This window comes from Erpetoichthys calabaricus, chromosome 6 (genome assembly GCF_900747795.2).
Source record: "Erpetoichthys calabaricus chromosome 6, fErpCal1.3, whole genome shotgun sequence".
Classification (NCBI taxonomy): Eukaryota; Metazoa; Chordata; class Cladistia; order Polypteriformes; family Polypteridae; genus Erpetoichthys; species Erpetoichthys calabaricus.
Genome location: NC_041399.2, coordinates 165,931,108 through 165,952,478, shown reverse-complemented (window position 1 = coordinate 165,952,478; position 21,371 = coordinate 165,931,108). Strand labels below are relative to the sequence as shown.

The 21,371-nt window shown below is 38.7% G+C and overlaps 1 protein-coding gene across 1 annotated transcript in view; it reads left to right on the top strand.

The window, feature by feature from the left end:
- Positions 1-21,371, top strand: part of adarb2 (adenosine deaminase RNA specific B2 (inactive)) — an 833,327-nt gene that overhangs the window by 399,568 nt on the left and 412,388 nt on the right. The window lies entirely within an intron of this gene.

Sequence of the window (21,371 nt, the reverse complement as noted above, 5' to 3'; positions counted from 1 at the left end):
CCCGACTTATACGTAAGTATATACAGTAAATGGATAGCACTGGCGAACTTTGTTGGGCTGAATGGCCTGTTCTCATCTAGATTGTTCTAATGTTCTAATGAATGTAGCTTTCATTTAGTTATGTTTTATTCATAGTCTTAATCTTATAATTTTCTTTTTTAAACTTTTTAAACTATTTTTTATTTTGAGCTAATAAAGATTATTGAAAACTTTGGTGTACATCTGTTCTCCAAAGAAAGAAATGCAGTGATTTTAACCATAACTGGCCAAATATGACCCAATGTGCCTGTAAGTGTGCCATGCAGTGTCTTAGCAGCCCATTCCTGTGTTGACACCTGGATAGGTTCCTGCTCACTATGGCCCTCTTACTGATAAATGTGTTCATTCAATTAGTAGATGGATGAATGAAGGTGACACTGAGCCTTATTAATGATCAGAAGAAGAAATAACTGTAAAGAAATATGTCTGATTCTGTTCAGTTGATATTAAATTGTCTAAACTTGTTCATAGTGTTGCATATTTTTGTATCTGTTTATAGCCTCATTTATGTGATTCTATAGAGAAGAGATGTCAGTCATTTTTTTTATTTGCAGCAAAAAACTCTTTGCGAACACTTGTGGAATTCTAGGTACATTGGAAGCAAAACATATGGCAGGCATTCAACAGGAAATCAATGAATCTGTTAGAATTAAGGCGTTGTGCATTGTGCTCAAGGATAATTAGCATAGCTGCTGCCTGATTTTATATTTTCTCTGTTAAAAATGAAAATATTTGGCACTGGGAGCACTTTCAAGTTTTTAAAAACAAAATGAAAATGAAAACTAAAAACTAATTAAAAAAATTATTTAAGCTGCAGTAAATTTGGCAATAGTTTTGGCACATTTGTCTTCATACATTAAAAATGTTCAAAGTGCTTAAACAGTACTTTGTATGCAGTTTTACTGTAGATATTGCTATTTTTTTGTTCAGATGCTCTAAAATTTAATTATCAACTTTTTATTGTGCTAAAGTCAATTAAAAAATGTTTATGCAGGATAACATTTTCAAACTGGTTTAATCTATTTCTGGTTCATAGGGGGACAGGAGCCTATCTTCAAGCCCATCCTGGCAGTGTGGGGCACAAAGCCACTTTGGACAGGTGCCCACTCACAATCAGATCTCCACAACAACTTATTTTTTAGAATACCCAGTTAACGTAACAACGTAACGTAACGAAATGGGGGACATTTCTACACATACGTTGATTGGGAAATCATGTAAACTTTAGAAGACCAAACAGACACTGTTGTGTAAATAATAATTATGATTAATAGCATTTATATAGCGCCTTTCTAGTTACTCAAGATAGTGGGGAGCCGCTTCAACTACCACCAATGTGTGGCACTCACTAGGATAATGCAACGGTAACCTTGTACCAGAACGCTCACCACACATAAGCTATTAGTAGAAGTGTGACAGAGATAGTCAGACAGTTAGGGACAGGTGATGATTAGGGGGTTAGAATGACCAAGCTGTGGTGAGCAATTTAGCTAGGACATCGGTGTACACCTTACTCTTTTAGAAGGATGCTTGTGGTGTAGAAGGTTCACAGCTCAGATCAAAAAGGCCAGTTTTTTTTAAATAAATAATTGCAGCACTCGCGGTTTAAAGAGGGGGCATGGTAGTGTGGCCAGAGCGGTTCCCAGGTGCATCCATGATTGAAGCCGGGAGCTGTTAATCGCCACACCTGAGCCACATCCCCGTAATAAATAGTAGAAGCGTGAGGCGGAACGGGAGGAGAGAGAATGGTAAAAGCCTGGAGTGTGAGAGAGCTGAACTGGGATAGTGCAAAAGAGTGGACGAACCAGCCAGCTAAGTAAAAGGAAGGTCAGTCCGGTCGGGGTCCCGGATAGAGCAAGCGATCGGCACTAAAGGGATGGATAGTGCCCACTGACTATGTGGAGGAGTAGGTAACAATTGAGGAGGAGTCCGCCCTAGGGATCTGAGGGATGACCACATGTGTGAGAAGGAAGTCGGGAGGACAATCGACCCCAATCGGTCTAGCAGACGCCGGCGGAGGCAGCTAAGATGGAGGTTGGTAGAGAGCGGATCGTGGCGGCTGAAGTCTCGTTGGCTGAGCATACCATGGGTGAGCTGAAGAGGCTGGGAAGGAGCTGTGTCTGGCTGGTGCAGCCCCAATGTCAGCTGCTGTTTTAGCCCTGTTTTTCAGCCATTTGGTATTTTATCTTTCCATCCATCCATCCATTATCCAACCCGCTATATCCTAATTACAGGGTCACGGGGGTCTGCTGGAGCCAATCCCAGCCAACACAGGGCGCAAGGCAGGAAACAAACCCTGGGCAGGGCGCCAGCCCACCACAGTATTTTATCGTTTTAATGGATTATTTATATATTTATTGAACATTATGCACTGCAGTATTTATTTGAACACTGTTTTTGGTTTGGTTTTAATAAAAGCACTTCTGCACTTTTTTGCACCATTCCCTTGCTTTGTTGTGTCTCTCTGTCCAGCTCATCGGTGACATTATTGATGGTGTTGGGTTCAAGAGCTCCCCAGAAGTTAGATGGGAGCATGGAGCAGAACCCACATCGTCACAATGCCTAAGTATCTTTTATGACCACAGAGAGTCAGAACCTTAATTTTATGTCTCTTTTGAGGCACGGCATCAATTTTTACAGCCCAGTGTCCTTGTCACTGCTCTATTGTAATCCACAAAGAAACTTCAGGGTAAGTGCCTCTTGATGGCATCACCAACACCTTTTCCAGCAGCAATCCATGCTTTTCTGGTTGGTCTCCCATCCAGTACTGGCTAGGCAGACATGCTTAGCTTCAAGTAGAGCCCCTGTTCTGAAGTACAGGTGATATGGCTTCTGGCAGCAACATTTTGTTAATATTCCATATTTGCATGCATACATTGTAAGTGCTTTATAAATAGTAATAGAGAAATTAAAATAAAAATAAAATAGTATATTGAGGTTATAGTGCAAAAGTCAGCATCCAATTTGAAAGTATTTGCTGTGGTCTGATTAACAGGGAAGAGAGGGAACAAAAATACCAACTAGGACTGATACTGGAGAAAATAAATATCTAGGAGTTTCAAGGCCAAATGACCGCTAAGTTCCTTATGGGCATTCTACAGTACTTACATTAGATTCAGTTATTCATTAATATCAAGTGTAACCAGTAGGAGGCGCCATTGAGCCAAAAACCACAGACACAATGTGACCCACACAACTCTGGGTTTAAATAAAGTTTTTTTCATTTGTCACTAACATTTCCAAGTGAGTACAGCCAATAACCTCACAGCACAATGTCTCTTCTTCTCCTACTGCCCCCCTGGTAAGTGTCGTCCACTGCCTCCCAACTCTGACTCACCAAAGAGAAGCAATGGGCTCCTTTTAAACCAGATCTGGTAATGCTTCCAGTCTCACAGCAGTGGTCATTTGGAGCACTTCCATCAGACAAAAACCAGGGCAGCCTTCCCCTAACAGCGCCCTCTTGTGGCACTCAGGGACCTCTAAGGGGCTGCTCTTCTAAACTCCAATTCCCATGCAACCCTGCATGAATCACAACAGGGACTAACCTGGAGGAACACTGCAACCTATCATGTGGGGGAATGAATTACATCTAGTATCCATGTTTGCTCAGTCCATTCATTAGCCTTTTACCCCGACTGATATAAGGATACCATCTGGGTTGCAGCTCCTTTCATGCTGTCCTTCCATTATGGCCTCCTGGCTGGATAAGAAATCACTCTCCGTCCTAGTCAGGATGCCAGTCCATTCGCCTTGGCACCAACACTAGACCTAATGTAACATCCTAGAAAAATGGATCCAGCAGGCATCATCTTAGAAGATTTTGTTTTTCGTTTAAATCTTGCCTCTGAATAGAATTAGGCTAATAATGCTAGTTTAAACATAACAGTATCTGTAGTGGGATACATTTTACAATATAAATAAACTTTTCTAATGAACAGAACAGTGAAATAGTTGTAGAGAACCCTGCAATGGCATCAGTTATTAAAGATCCTATGTATAATAAGTTTTTCTGAATTTTAAAAGGTGTATAGAAAGAGGAGTAATGTTTGGTGTGTGTTGCAGGTCTACCAGACATCGCACTACTAACCCTACAAAATGAATTTTCTACACTGCATTTCATTAATGAGGATTTTATTTCTTTTGCCCTTCTTCGTCTTTCATGGAGGTTGAGCTTACAATCAAAATCAAATTTAATAGTTTACATTAGTTTCACTAATCAAATATTAAACTGTGAATAAACAAATAGGCAAATCAATTATTGACTTCATATGGTTTCCAGTGACTGCAGAAATTTTCAACTCAAATACGTCCAAAAGTAAATGTTGCAATGCATCAGTTAAAAGAACCCGTTTTTTACGTCTTGAATAGCAGCTGTGAAGGAACAAAAATAATATTTTTTTATTATTTAAAATGTATGTTTTTTGTTGTTTGCCAAGTAAGTTTAAGTGTGTTGAAATAAAATGCAGAAATGACAGAAGGACATGTATACATGAAGAAAAGTGACTCACAGGAATACAGTACACATGTTTAGAGTCCCATGCTGAAACATTTACTGAGATATTATGTAATCTCCACATTATTTGGAACCAACTAAATTGATGGTTTGTGTTTTTAGAAGTAGGAACACGTAATTGAAAACAGTTTCCCAGCATAACAGGTTATTATCAGTGCCTGGGAGATTCCCTGACATTTTCTAATAGAAAATAGCTTGTGCTTTATTGAGTAAGGAATAGACTTTAGAAATGTGCTTTTATAAAAATCTGATATCAAAATACAAAATTTAAAAAATGGAAGGGAAACTGAAGATGAGGAGAATATTGTCCATTGGTATGTCCACATCTGGTTGTTGGCATCAGCATCATTGATTTTGACAGATGACTACAAGAGGCCATAATACATAGGCACCAGGGTAAGCCTTCTAAATGAAAGGTCATTTTAGAGTGAATTTGAATAATGTTTCCTCTAACAAGTAGATCCAGATCCAAAAAAGAGATTTTTCAAATAGATAAAATATCAGAAAAAAATTAAATTTAGCCACCAATCAACTAATTATTGTTTGGTAAATGGGGAGGGTTGGTATCAGGAAAGGCATATGGCTATAAAAACCATGGCAGATGACGTATCAACTAAAAATTGTTCATTGTTCGCATATATCTTATCAAAAATGTACACATTGTAAGATCAAACTTGCATATATCTTATCTAAAATATACACATCGTAAGATCAAACTTGCCTTATCACATATTTTTGGAATATTCTATACACAAACCAGTTTGGATAAAAATGTTTGAATATCACAGGTAGCCTTGGATCTAAAGTAACTCTTAATACTTTAACAACAATATTTGAAGTAACCCCAAATCAAATAATAAGAGTGCTATGTAAAATTGGTTGTAAACTCCAGCAAAGAGCTCCAGCTCCTCAGGTGGACCAGGTTCAAGTGCTGGAAATCTCACTGTGAAAAGGTCACACAGCTTAACCACATTAATAACAGAAATCAATCCTAATATCAATACATTTATACTTTGCTTATATTTAAGCATCTTTCATCATACAAAATTCACAAGCAAATCCTCAAACTGTCAGGAACCCAAAATAAAAGAGATGGATGCAGCAGTCTGTCATGATTTGGCTGACAACTTTAATTGTTTTCTCCTTGTTCTTATAATTTTTTTGAACATAATTTCCAGGGTTTCAGAGTCCAAGGAATCCAGCAGTTATCTGTTTTTTATTCCAAATTGTAAAGAATTACATTCTTCCACAGAACCTTTTTGTTTTCTTATGGGTGCTGCGATTTTTGTTAACTGTTGCTATGCAGTTACCAGGCAAGACAATCAGGAGCACAAAACACGTCACATCATCAACACAACTGTATAAACTTCAGTGTATCCACTCCTCTGCTCATCTATGATTTCTGTTTCCTCTTAAAAAAACAAAGCTTAATGATTATTCTTATATTCTGGTTGCATATTCTTCTTCTGTTCTTTGATTTCTGGGATAGCAGGCTACTTGCTGCTTTTACCGATCGACACATTTACAACACAAAAGATGCTGACGGAGAGGTGCGAAGCCATTTAAGGTGGGCTGGGATTGCTAGTTTTTTTTGTAGGTTTTGGCAATTCTAGTGTTAAGAGGGGTGGTTAGCCAATTCTTCCATTGATCTTACCACCGTTTCATAGGAGGGGTGTATCCCCACTTTCTGGAGATGTGTTCATTGCTCATTTATCTAACCTTGGAAAATTATATTTTTGGATTCTCTAAGATCAGATTTAACTTAAATTTAATTAACCCTTGAGTTACATTCAGTCATTTTCCGTATGTTTAATAATTCATTCTGTTATAGATTCATATACTGTATACTGTATGTCTATACTTGTAATAAATTGTATATTAACTAAAAATTCCATACTGTATAATGCATAAGAGAAAGAGGGTTGCTAACCAGGATCCCAAGCTGTTGTTGTGTGGTGGGTGCGGCAACACGTTGTACCAGTACATGCTCCCCAACCTAACCAGACCCTGAATCCCCCTTAAGAAACAGTCCCTATTCTCCCATCCTAGAGTTAGTGCTCATCTTCATTGGCCAGCATATCTTTTAACCTTCCTTAAGCCTCTCATTAACAGGAGGATTATATGTCTTGTCTTATATGGTATCTGCTGGCTTGCATTTTATTTAGCACTTTGGCACACCACTGTTTTTTTCTTCCCAGAGCAGCGCCCAACATCTAATCCTTATGGTGCCGTGATTTCATATACAGAGCATAATGCACTATGGTGTTGTCCTTCATTCTTCACTGGCATGATGATTCTCCCCTTTCACCCATAGATGCTTGCTATGCCCTCCTTCTACTCTTTTCCATCCTCTTCTTCCCACACTCTGCCTGTTCATCAGGCTAAACATCAGAAGGGAAATTAGAAAACAATGATGAAGATGATGGAGAACATTGATTTTATTGTTATGATCTGACTTATGATATTGTTTTTCAGTTGTTCCTTGGCCTCTAAAAATGATTTGAGTATAGTTTTGGGGTTCCCAAAACTAAAGAATTTAGTGCTTATATTCATCTTTTTGTTTCCCTATGTTTTTTTAACATTGTTAACACTGATTCATGTTTTCTCATGATGTCAACATGCTTTCATCGTGAATAATGCCAATGTTGGAGACCAGTTACTAGAAGGTAATGCTCCATTGTTGGAATGCAGTTTTAACGGGTTGCATGTTATGACACCACTGGTACAATGTTTTAAAAGAAATTTCATGGTTGTCCTAGATTGGATTCACAAAAGAAAAAAAAACTTAAAAACCATTGCATTATTTCATATCGTTAATTTTGAATTTACTGGTTACAACAATATTTTCTGCCCTCTGATTACGATTTATATCTCATGTTTCTTGACTCTGGCTATGTTTTCCTTTTTGTCTTATGATTTACTGCTCTATACTTTGACTGTAATTGTGGCTTCACGTCATAAGCTTCAATTATTTAATTATAGTTGTCCTGGTTACAACGCCTTCATCAATTCTGACTTCTTCATGTTATCTTCTGAGTCCAGTTTTTCTCAAAACTGCTGCCTTGTGCAAACGGTACATTTATAATTTATGGCAATTAGAGTAGTAGGCCAGATTAAACCAAGTTAGCGATTAACAGAGCATTCGTTAATGTGCATTCTTGGGCTCTTTGGTCAAGTTCGCTTCAGTTTTGTGATAACCCAGTAAAAACTGATATAGTTTGGTTGATCAAAATTAATTTAAATATCAAATATGTTATCTGGTCTCACTATTTATGAGAAACTGTAGAGCTTAAAAAATAAATACTTAGATATTTATCTCAACAAAAGTAGAACAAGAAAAGAATGCAGTGAAAAGAGAGCTAAAACCTGGGATATCCCGTAGATAAACTGTTAAGTTGATTATTTTGCTGTGTTTGATTGTGTTCAGTCATGAATAACATCCTGTCAAGAGTTAAGTCCCCCATTGCTCTTGGAGGACAATAAATGGGAAAAACTGCATTCAAAGAGTGAATTGATTATAATGTTAGTATTGAAAAGCTCGAAACCCTAATTTGAGAGCAATGTAGGCTCATGCAGACAACGTAGATGAGTTTCTACATTTACAGTAAATACAATTGTCTTTTTATACAGAGGAATGAAAATGTGGTTTTCGACACACAACTGTAACTCTTCATGGCTGATCCATAATATTCTGTGAGGATGGTACCCCTCTGTTGCCTGGCCCAGTGACTAATGTGGCAGTAAATCACATCTTTCAAAGAAGGTAGCACTGGACTTTTTTTTTATTATTTTATGGGCCACAACACACAGCTTACTGGCACATGCGTTCAGATCCTGTGACAAACTACTGCTCTAGGGATCCAAAAAAAATTGAGGATAAATGATACAAATTTAACCGGGATCTAAACTGCCTGAAGGCTCCATTTAAAGCAGAATTTCAGCAGAGCACTTTACATAATATTCTTAGAAAGGAGAGGATGTACTATTGAGAACATTTCTTTTTAATATTTTTGAGTTTACCTTCACATCCAAGTAAAATCATCGTTTGCTGTACGTTTGTGAAATTTGTAGCAGTAAGGAAGGAATTCCTTTCTCAGTTTGTTTAAATATTTTACTTTTCTTGGCCAGCTGTTGAGAGACACAAATTATCTTGAACAAAACGTCAGATGGTGAGTCATCAATTACAGATTATTGGAGTTTCTTTTAATTGTAGATCATTATACACAAGGCTTTGTAAACAATTCAGAAAAATAAAGCAACAGCAGAATGGCACACTGGATAATCTCTTTTCAGATCACTGCATAGGCTTTCTGTAGCGGACGTTAAGTTCACATCCTTGATGCTTGCTTATACAGTAGTCAATGGGTCAGCGCCTATATGTATATATCAAGGTACTTGTTATTACGCTGTTCTTCAACCAGTCAGGTCTACTGATGATCGGTGTCTAGTGATGCCACCTCTGTGTGGCATCAAATCTCAATCGAGATTCTTTTCACATGTAGGTCCTAGCTGGTGGAATGAGCTACCCACCTCTATTTGAACTTCTGACTCAGTGTGTTTAAAGACTGTATTGTTTGGTGAATTTCTGTCTAACTGATTAGCTATTCAGTTTTTGTAGTGCAGGAATTGTAACTTGTTTGTATTGTGTCCTGAGCTCTTTACTTTCGGTGATCGATTTTGTAACGGGTTTTATAACACTTGTTCCCGAACAGTCCCCACAGACAGATATTTACTTGATTATATTGACCTGTTTTGTCAGTCATTTTGGATACAAGTATCTGCTAAGCAAATAAATGTAAAGCACAGGCAACTAATTCCCAGTGTCCTGTAGTTGTGAGCAATTACAAACTCTAGTAACACGTAAACAGCTGTAACCTACACTTGTTACCTGTAAGTCATTAGGTAAATATGTGAAAATTTTTATAAATAATAAAACACATTAAGTGTCCTGCGGTGGGTTGGCACCCTGCCCGGGATTGGTTCCTGCCTTGTGCCCTGTGTTGGCTGGGATTGGCTCCAGCAGACCCCCGTGACCCTGTGTTCGGATTCAGCGGGTTGGAAAATGGATGGATGGATAAAACACATTAAACAGATACTATTTCTTGGTTCATGTTTATTTTGTTGGCTTTGTTACAATACCTGAGTATGACTAATGCCCACAATTTTTTCCTGTCTTCTGGCCACAAACAACCCTTGCGGGAAATGGGGCTGTTATAATGTAACACTTGTTAGTGTTACTGTATCACAGTTCAAGGTAACTGGGTTTGAAATATAGTACAATCACTCTGTGTGCGGAGCTGATACTCAACTCCATGTCTGTGTAAGTTTTTTTTTTTGGGATACTCTAGTGTTCCTCTTACATCCCAAAGATGTACTTTCTAGGTAAAACGGCAGCTCTTAATTAGCACTGTATCAGTCAATGTTCCTTATGGTGGTCTGGCACTCCAGACAGATATGGTTCCAGCAGTGTTTCATGCAGTGCTGGAATGGACTCTTGCACCCCATGACCTTATGATTGAAATATTGATGGATGGATGAATGAGTGAACTGTAAAAATATGAAATGCAATATGGACTTTCTGAAATTTATGGGTTGTTTAGATATTCATACTAAGTTATGGGGTTTAAAAATTCTCATCCTAATGTGAACTAAAGGAAGTAATAAAGCTATCTGAAATATCCTAGATCTTAGTGGTTATGGGCAAAGCATAAAATGATCATCTCAGGCAAAGTTTAGCTATCACTTTGAATACCTTGGCATTTTACCGCAACCAGTTAAAGTAATTTAAAATGTCTTGTCTGGCCATCTTGAATCATTCCGTTTGAAACTTCCAATAGCTGGAGGACTGTTTTGGAACTTCTAGGATATGCCTTGATGTTGTGTAGGGCTGCAACTAATAATTATTTTGGTAGTCAACTGATCGTTAAATTTTTTTCCGATTAGTCACGATTATTTCATGCCTGACTATTTTGAAGCCTGCGACCTGTGGTTGCACCATCACAATGAAAAAGAAATACATTAAACAATACAAACTAAAGTGCACGCAGTCTTTAAACAAAAAAAGTGCATTTAACATAACCAAAAAATACATCGTTAAAACAGAAATGTTTTTCATATTTTAGTAATAAATGACAAAATGTAGATATAAATTATATAATGTGTGCAGCCTGAAGTGCAAAGATCAAATAAACACTTTCACAAAAGGTTCAAGGATGATACAACAGCTTCTGTGGCGCAGCGGTAGGAATTGCTGACTTATAATCAAGAGTCGATCCTGACTACCTTGTATATTTACCGTTTGAGTAGTGAGCTGCTCTTATTGTTAATATTATAAAAAAACACATACATTTGATTTGCGTCTGTAACAGCCACTGTAAATGTATAGTACTTGTAAAAGTTACCTTTTTCTTTTTCACTTTTATTCTCTCAGTCACGATCACGATACATACTACCACCCCCCCAGGGATCTGACGCTGTTACTTTTTATCTGAAACTGGGAATAACTGTAGATGTGAGTGGTGTTTTGAGACAATCGAACTGCAAATTCTCTGATCTCGATGAATAAAAGCTGACACACAAACGCTGGCGAATCTGCCTTATTCAAATCTCACTGTCACTTGATTTTTTTTATTCAATTTTATTGAGTGTTCCTGCTTACGCTGAATTAGTATGCATCTTATGGCCCGTGATGTCAAAGCCACACTGACAAAAAAACAGAGACATAGGTATATATGATATTTGGAATTATTAATTTTATGACCTTATTATACATTTCGGAAAACATTGTGGCACGGATGCAACATTATTCATATTATTAATATTCATTCGCATACCTTCTTGTGGTTGTAATCAGTGACAGCGTTTTTTTTTTCCCCAACCTTGTCCAGTCTGCACAGGACTCCAGGACATGCAAAGAAAAGAATGTTCCTCTGCAAGGTGAGCCATGAACGCTCTTCTTTTCTCAGTGGACCCCGTACATGCCTTGCACAGTACATGTGTTTTGATCACTGCCAGGTCAAGCTTGTTATAGCACAAGCAACCGGCCACCTGCGTGCTCCAGCTAGCACTGAATAAGCTCACGCCTTCTGGTGTCAGCTCGCAGCACCGGGAAAAAAAAAAGAAAGAGACAAATATATGTGACATTTTGAAGAAATCATTGTATGACCTGAATAGTACCAATCAGAAAACATCATCGCACTAATGCAATATTATTTGAAAACGAACAGATCGGGTGTAAATTTGTTATCCTAACTAACTAACTAACTAACAGCGCCAGCATAAATTCTCAAGAGATGGTGGCATCACAGCTCCAGGATGCTTTCATTTCAGATGCTCATTCATCGCGGTGGTGCTGCCGTGAAAAGAAAGCTCCGCTTTGCATAATCTGAACTTTTTTTTCTTTTTCGGTGAAGTGCTCCCACTCTTTAGAAAGTTTCTGTCTCAATTTTTTTCCATCTCGTTCCCCCTCCTCTATCTGACTCGCCATTGCAACCACGTTTATTTTCCTCTACATTCTTCTTCTCCTCAGACGTTCTTTCTTCGTTGGTAGGACTGTGTGCAGTCTTGACAAACAATAACAAATGATACTGACCACAGACGTTCATGTAGTGCATTGCAGTTACAAAAATCAATGTGGTTCTTTGTGACTGGAGCCTCTATTGAAGATTCTGTTTATGACACGTCAACAATAAAAAATCCGCATTGACAATTTTTTGTAGTTGACGTCGTCGATTACCTCAACTAATCATTGCAGCCTAATGTTGTGATACTGGGGACTCCCTGATATTATCAAGAGAGAGTTACTGCAATGTGGAACCACATATTGAGACAACTGCTGTCTACGCAGATGAGACAGGGAGAGATTGTGGCCAACAGTGAAGATATGGTGTATGGGACACAGTCACACAGGCTTAGAGTACATAGAATGTTATAGTGCTGTCAGATGTGTACCAGAAATGAGTGTTATTTTACGACATTAAATGATTCATTTTACTTCAGGATTGCACTGAGGTTGTCTTTGGTTTAGTTATGAAATCAAGATTTTCAGTTTTACTGTGAAAAATTATAACTTTTCAGTTTTACGATGCATTTAAAGAATACAATTAATGGTGAGAATTTGTACTGTTGTCCGCATATTGATTTGGCGAAATTTTTACACCAGATGCCCTTCCTGACATAACCCTCCCCATTTATTCAGGCTTGAGACCGGCACGAAGAAACATTCTGGTTTGTGCATCCACTGTGGCTGGTGATGGACAGGTTGACAGACGAGATTAGACAGGATACCACGTGGACTATGATGTTGGCTGATGACATTGTGATCTGTAGCGATTGTAGGGAGCAGGATGAGGAGATCCTGGAGAGGTGGAGATATGTTCTAGAGAGGAGAGGAATGAAGGTCAGTAGGAACAAGACAGAATACATGTGTGTAAATGAGAGGGAGGTCAGTGGAATGGTGAGGATGCAGGGAGTAGAGTTGGCGAAGGTGGATGAGTTTAAATACTTGGGATCAACAGTACAGAGTAATGGGGATTGTGGAAGAGAGGTGAAAAAGAGAGTGCAGGCAGGGTGGAATGGGTGGAGAAGAGTGTCAGGAGTGATTTGTGACAGACGGGTATCAGCAAGAGTGAAAGGGAAGGTCTACAGGACGGTAGTGAGACCAGCTACTGTATGTTATATGGGTTGGAGACGGTGGCACTGACCAGAGAGCAGGAGACAGAGCTGGAGGTAGGAGAGTTAAAGATGCTAAGATTTGCATTGGGTGTGACGAGGATGGATAGGATAAGAAAGGTGTACATTAGAGGGTCAGCTCAAGTTGGACAGTTGGGAGACAAAGTCAAAGAGATTGTGTTGGTTTGGACATGTGCAGAGGAGAGATGCTGAGTATATTGGGAGAAGGATGTTAAGGATACAGCTGCCAGGGAAGAGGAAAAGAGGAAGGCCTAAGAGAAGGTTTATGGATGTGGTGAGAGAGGACATGCAGGTGATGGGTGTAACAGAACAAGATGCAGAGGATAGAAAGATATGGAAGAAGATGATCCACTGTGGCAACCCGTAATGGGAGCAGCCGAAAGAAGAACAATTCATGGTGAGAATTTAATTCTAGTTTAAAGGAGACAGAGTGAAGTAAATCAAATGTATCTGCCAACTTTTATATATAAACAATAGCTGGTGCAGTGTTTTATGATTGTGATATACAGCCTTTTGATCAAAGAGTTCATAAGTTCTTAGATTGACAGAGGCAGAAAACGTCTTCAACATTCAGTCAAATAAAATTGCTATAAAGGTCACATGTCATGTCATATAGCATGTGTGTCAAAGGTTCACCCTCCAAGTTCTTCCCAGTATGTGATACCCCCCTGGGCTGAGAGTGGCTTCCTCTGCTAACTGTCTTGTCTTTTGCTTCCTGCACAGTATAGAGAAACCACCCAGTGAGGGTAACTGACTCCGCCCCTTCCCATTCCTGGTCTATAAAAAGGCGACCTCCCAGAGGAAGAGGTCACTTCTACCCAGAATGACTAGAGTTAATGAGTGTGTCATTCCCTTCAACGGCCACATCACATATTTCGATTTTTAATGTCGTAGCTCTTCAACATTCTTGTGAAAATGGAGTCTGACCTGAGAAACAACAAAACTCCATAAGCAAAAGGAAAAAAAGACTAATATTGTTAAAATAATACAAATGACGGAGAGTGTGTAACAATTCAAGAATTACCTTCCTCCCACAGTTAATTGATGTCACTGGCAAGTAATTTGCTTGGCCAGTGCCAGTCTTGGTTGAGTTTCTTCAGTTAGGATTCAGTGTGCATAGCATAGTCACCTTACAAAGATGAGGTAAAGGGGACCTCTAGGGACAAATTAGGTTACTGGCTTTTGATATGGAATTGTTATCAACTAAATAGCGTTCAACACATTTTGCTTATGTATGAAGATCTATTAGTTTATTTTGAAAATGGCAGTGGTTTACATTCGTGTTGTCCATATTTTAGACATGCACTTGCCAACATTCAAATATTATTTTAAATATGAAATTATTATTGGTTAACATTCTTACTACAAATTATATTAGAAGGACTCACTCAGAGCTAAACGTACATGATACACTGTACAGGTAAGTGTGTTATGTGCCATAGCTAAAAACGTCCAGTCATACTGCGGAGTCTGTTGAAAACTGTTTTCATGATTTATTTGGACTGACTTCAATATTCTTTTATTAGATGTAAAAACAGATAATAAATTGTGCTATATTGTAGAATTGAATCATACTACTTTATTTTAAAACACAGAAAATCACAGCATTGTCATAACGTAACCAAAATTTCAGTGTAATATTATTATGTTGGTCCTTGGCAATTTCCAGCCCAAATACCCACTATGAAAAAGACAAGCTATTCACTTGGAATAGTAAATATTCTGATGACCCCTTTGTAACTCGGAGGGTATGTGTATGTCATTTATGAGAAATATTAACAACAGTTTATTCAAATAATAGGTTCCAGTTTAAAACAGATCAGCTTTCCAGCCCAGAACTGACCTATAACGTTGCTGATTTTACTTTTCAGATATACAGTACCCACCAATGGAATCTGTTGCACAGACATGTGCTATAAGGCAGCCCCAGGTTTCCATCCCTCATTACTGTGAGGTGTGTTTTCCCTATGTTGGAAAGGTTTTACATCTGGCACTCCATTTCCCTCCCACATTCCCACGACAGGCATATTTTATTCATTTAAATCTCTAAACTAACCTCATATAAGAGCTTTTGAGTGTGCCCCATCCATCCCTTCTTCTGCTTTATGCTGCTGAGATATTGTAGGCTCCTGCTCTACAAATCCTTGTCATGCAAAAATTGGGATAAAAGTGAAGATGTTGGATGAATCTTCATTCTAAAAGAAAAAGTAATTTTATACTGAAAACTGTTATAACTGTTACCATAAATGTCCTTTTTTGTTTCTGTTTCTATTTCTAAGTCATCAAATTAAAGATTTCACTTCTGAGCATAGAGCATATGGTCATTGTATAGTGATTCCACTCAATTTTCCCTTATAAAGAGGAATTTCCTTCTGTTTTTGTTAGTTTACTTTTTACCTGTCATTGATCCTGAAAGCGTTCCTGCACAAGTGGAGCATAATCAATTTCAGTAAGTGTCTTGCAGAACTCGTGATGTCACCAGTTAGGGTCACCTTGCCGGCAGACATTGGTCAGTCGCATTCAGCAAGGTGTCGGCTCTCCTCAGATGTGTTGATTGGGTCGCCCAAGGTTAGGCAGCAATCTTGTCTGCATATCATGACGGATGCATTTCTTTTCAAAATATATTGCTTATTTTGTGACATGAATGGGAACTATCATGATGACATTGCTCCAGGTTATCAGTCCTCAAGGGTCATAGACTGATATAATTATTGACAAATGTAGTAAAATGGATTGTTGTGTGGATGTATCTTTATTATGTAAATTCAGAATTACTGTATAATTGTTTATATAATTATGCAGTTAACCCCTCACTAGATTAATAAGTACACAACTGAACGGCATTTCTATTAGGTAGACACAATTTTACTTCAGGATTTATATTGTGACACATTTTTTTTTTATAAACTTCTAACAGCAGTATTCTTAAGCTAATATGGTGATAATGTCAGTATGATTTGACAAAACAAATTGACTATTTGGAGAGTGGCATGGTGGTGCAGTGATTAGAACTCCTCTGTTGTAGCTTATGGGACTTGTCTGTGCGGAGTTTGAATGTTATGGCGATGTTTGTATCCTTTCTTCCTGATACTTAGGTTTTCCATCTCATCTCAAATGTGTGGTAATTTATAATACTATTTTGGTTTGGTGTGGATATGTATTTATTAGTGTTTCTTGCAACTTCCAATCTACTCACAGGTGGTTCATGCAATTTGCCCAATGTATTGAGTCTGAAACTCTTTGTAATGGAAATAAGGAGTTTTGAAAAACTGAAGGATAATTGATTAATAAGTGAATAAATAATTCCTGCAAATGTTTAGATCGTCATAAGAAAGTTACTCTGTGTAACTGCAAGTTGGACTGAGAACCTCAAAAATGACAAGGAATCTAAAAGTAAAGGGATTTGCTTACGACTGTTTTTTCCTAATTGAAGGTCAGTATCAAATACATAATGACTAGTGTGACAGATAGAGAGCGCTGTCGTCCCCTTGAACCCTCACATCAGATGCCAGACACCAGATAAAAGTCCAAATGTTATTTTTATTATAATAACAATGTGCACAAAGCACCTCCACTCCACAATACTCAATAATAAACAATCAATTCTCAATAATAACAATTCCTTCACACCTCCCAGCAGCTCAGTCACCCTTCCTCCCAACGTGGCTCCCTGCTCTGGGGTTTCCCACAATCCTTTATAGTCCTTGACCCGGAAGTTCTTCTGATCCTCCCAGTCCATGTGATTCTTAGCACTTCCGGGTCAGATCAAAACTCCTCTTCTCCTCAGCCTGGAAGTATATTGTCTCTTCCGTTTCCGTTATTGTGAATTGCTTCCGGACTATATGGATAGTACAAGTCCCTGGGCCTCCCTGTAGTGTCCCCTGGTGGCGCCCACGGTATCCAGCAAGGCTGTGAAGAAAGATTCCAAGGTCCATAATGCCCTGGTGGAATTCGGGGCACCTCCATGTTGCCGGGAGGGTTCCATCTATCTGCGTGGGGGTATTGGCCGGGATGAACGGCCGGCCATATACCACACTACAGATATAACAGAGCTATGGGGTCAGCAGTGAGAGTAACACTTCAAATAATTCTATCATTTCTATCTTGAAGTCTTTCTCAGAATCATGCATAACAAAGGAACCAATGCTGAACTGAGTGCCAGTGCTTTACTGAGCCAGTTTAGCTGTCCTAACCTGCACATCTTTGGGCTGTGGGAGCAGAAGAGGAATACCTGCAAAAAAACCTGCATAGACATGGGTTGAATGTACCAGTGCTACATAACCAGTGGTCAAAGCCAGGATTCAAACTCAGTTCTCAGGACTCTGTCATCAGTGCTACACACTGAACCACATTCAGACGTGAGCATCGTGAGCATCAGTAAGCTTTGTGCCTTAGGAACCAAGTTATCCAACCTATTCTATAACATTTCAGTAATTATTTACCGCTCTGATGCTGATCTTTCTGATCATAAAATAGGCCATTACGATAACATTTGATGAGAAGAATTCATAATTAATTGCAGAATTTGCAGTATTTGAGGGTTCCTCTAGAGTGCCTCTTTCTCTTGCACCATTTGGCTCAAAAACTAATCAGCACATCGTCATCTCATAACAGGCTTAAGTTTCGAGATTGGTATTTTTCCATCCAGCCGTTTTAGCTCTAGACTATCCTCAAGAAACTGTGACGCACAGACATACACACACCCATCATCGAGATATTCATGTTTTCAGTATCAGGGGTCCCTAAAACATCAAGATCCATCGAAAACTAGAGATCACAATTTTTGACAAATCTAAAGCTTTTGCTCCTCACTCATAGATGAAAGGTTATGATGGGGGAGGGCAAAAAGGAAAAAAACTTTCCATTTAACAAGACAAAGTGCATGTTAGCTACAGGATGCGAGGTTTACTTCAGTGAAAACCACTGGATTTTTTTCCCATCCCCTTCTGTGAGCACACGTGAGACACAAAGTAATTTTATTTAGTAGAAGCAGGTGTTTAGGCCATTTCTCCTAGCTTGCCAGAGTGGCATTCATTCAGATGTGTTGCTTTAAAAACTCAACAGCATCATATTCTATATGTACTGTATTTAACTGTTCATCCATTTGGCTCACCCCCATATCCAGGTACTCAGGGTTTCCTCTCAATTCCCGAAGAAATGCCAGTCCACTGCAGGGAACACCCACTTATTCACACCAGACCAATTTACAGTCACTGGAACACCAAATTACATCCTCTATATTGAAATGGTTCCCTCTGCAACTTTATATTGGAAACAGTAAGCTTGGTGAATGAATGAAAGAAAAAAAATAAAAAACCTTGTCGTCTTAATCTCATTAAGCAGGTCGGAATAGTTAAGGAAGTGCAAATATTAACAACTCTCTCATTACAATTGATCAGATGAGGTGTTGTTTATAGGGTTTGATAATGAAGATTGCATCAATTAGTCCACCTACAGTATGACTTCCACACAGTATTTTCTTGCACAGATCAACGGACTTTTATTAAGTTGCAGTACAGCATAACCTTATATACTATCCACTCTGTATAGGGGGACGTCTTTCCTTTTGGCATATGTCTGCTATAAAGGTCAGAAAAGTAAACACAGATTAATAATAATGCTGTAGGAGAAAGCCCTTTATTAAGTCAACAGTGCATAACATTTTCATCTTGCAAAATAACACAACATTTTGGTAAAATATAGACAGCTAACATAACACATTTAGCTAATGTTAGACAGCTCTGCATTTTTTTAGCTGCTAGATGCCATTAGGAGGCTGGAGTGTGTGACAAATAACACTTTCTGTTTTCACTTCTGCAATGTCTGCCCTCTCTTGTTATAATTTATTCACTCACATAAATACTTAAATGTACAGTATGCTGTATTTTAAACTGACAAATAATGCCATGTCTTTGATGTTCAGTGTTGTGTTGTGGTTAAGGCTTTCGACTTCAAACCCTGAATTTGTGGGTTCAAATCCTGCTACTGACACTGTGTGACCTGTCTGTGCTCCAACTGGAAAACCAAAAGAAATGTTACCAATTGTATCATAAACTAGTTGTCCCCCGCGGCTCTGCACGCATGGTAGTGAAACAGGACAAACTTTAAAAATCAATAAACACACAGGTATCGCTAGCTAAGCAGAGGCAAGGTATGCTCCAATATGTGGTGAGAGGTACACTGACTCGGAGGCTGGGGCATGAGTGAGGAGGGCCCTGCCCGGCTCCCCACTCCTGACATCACGCTTTCCCCTCCCCTCGGCCCACAGCCTCTATCTCAGATTAGCACAAATAAATCGCTCCTGCAAGTGAACTATGATACTTAGTGTGATGAGAAAAGTCACAAAATCAACCGGAATGTTCAAGCAAATTATAGAAAAAAACCTGATCTAAATCCATTAAGTAGTTCTCTCGTGAAAAGCGGACAGACATACAGACAGACGTTGGATTTTATATATAGAGAGATGTTGTACATCACCTTGGATAAAGGCCTCACCTTGAGTACTGTGTGCAGTTTTGGTCTCCAGGCTACAAAAAGGACATAGCAGCATTAGAAAAGGTCCAGAGAAGAGTGACTAGGCTGATTCCAGGGCTATTGGGGTTGAATTATGAGGAAAGATTAAAAGAGCTGAGCCTTTACAGTTGAAGCAAAAGAAGATTAAGAGGTGACATGATTGAAGTGTTTAAAATTATGGAGGGAATTAGTACAGTGGATCGAGACTGTTATTTTAAAATGAGTTCATCAAGAACACATGGACGCAGTTGGAAACTTGTTCAGGGTAAATTTCGCACAATCATTAGGAAGTTTTTCTTTACACAAAGAACCATAGACACTTGGAATAAGCTACCAAGTAGTGTGGTAGACAGTACGACATTAGGGACTTTCAAAACTCAACTCGATGTTTTTTTAGAAGAAATAAGTGGATAGGACTGGCGAGCTTTGTTGGGCTGAATGGCCTGTTCTCGTCTAGAGTGTTCTAATGTTCTAATAAATGTAAATGATATTCCTGAGAGAATTTTTTTCATCTATGAATTGTTAATATGTCTAATATTGAACTACCTACCTAGGAGAGGGCACCCATATAGGACCTCAAGCTCAAGCTACTCTTCTTGAGTAATACAAAGTTGAAGGAGACATTTCCGTAGAAGGAATTGTCAACAGTTATAAGATCTCTCATGCAGTGTGTAATGGATAGTCTGCTGGTCCTTACTTTTTCTTGTTTAGGCTGGTGGTCACTCTGTAGATGTAACGTGGTGACAAGTGTTTTCTATGGCCTCTGTTCTGTCAGTGTGGGTTTACTTCTTTAAGAGATTTACTTTAACCTTTTCACATTTACTGGTCATTTTTCTTTCATTTCCTTTGGGTGACAACTATTGATATGTATACCACAGAAACATGACCAGCTTTCAACTTCAAATTTCAGATTTAACATTAATTGGGCTTTATTAACAGAAATTGTATTTTAAGACTTAATGGGCTTGTTGTTTTTATGAAATAAAAGCTGAATGACTATTTTGAGACATTGGATACAGCTGTTAATGTTAATTAATTAGAACATTTAGATTATTAGCCAGATATTGCTTTTACATACTGTAATGTGCATCAGTTTCTTGGATATCACTATTAAATATTAAGCACAGTGTAGTGCAGTATAGTTCTAGCACATATTTCTGATATAGGAGTTAGTGGAGGATCAGGTAGGCCCCATCCAAGAAGCTTTAGGAACAATGTTGGATAAATCCACAGATCATCGTAGAGCATATTTGTGTACAGCACTACACAGGGCCAATCTACGTTGTCCAGTTCCTCTGGAATGCAGAGGTTCCCCGGATTCCCGCTGGGCTTCCTGGGACTTGGAGTTGTGGTATAGCGGCTTCACAGCTCCCGTTAAAACTGCCTATTTTAAAATAAATAATCGCCGCACTCGCGGCTTAGCGAGGGTCGTGGTGGTGTGTGGCCAAAGCGGTTCCTGAGGAGTTTGTGATGTGGGCATTTTTAACCTAAGTGCACAGGTGAGAAACGGTCCGCATCCGGAATTGTTCCCAGGAGCTGCTGATTGCCACGACTGCCACGTCCTCTTCATAAATAGAAGCGAGAGTCGGTTAAAAAATGAAAACATGAAAGAAAG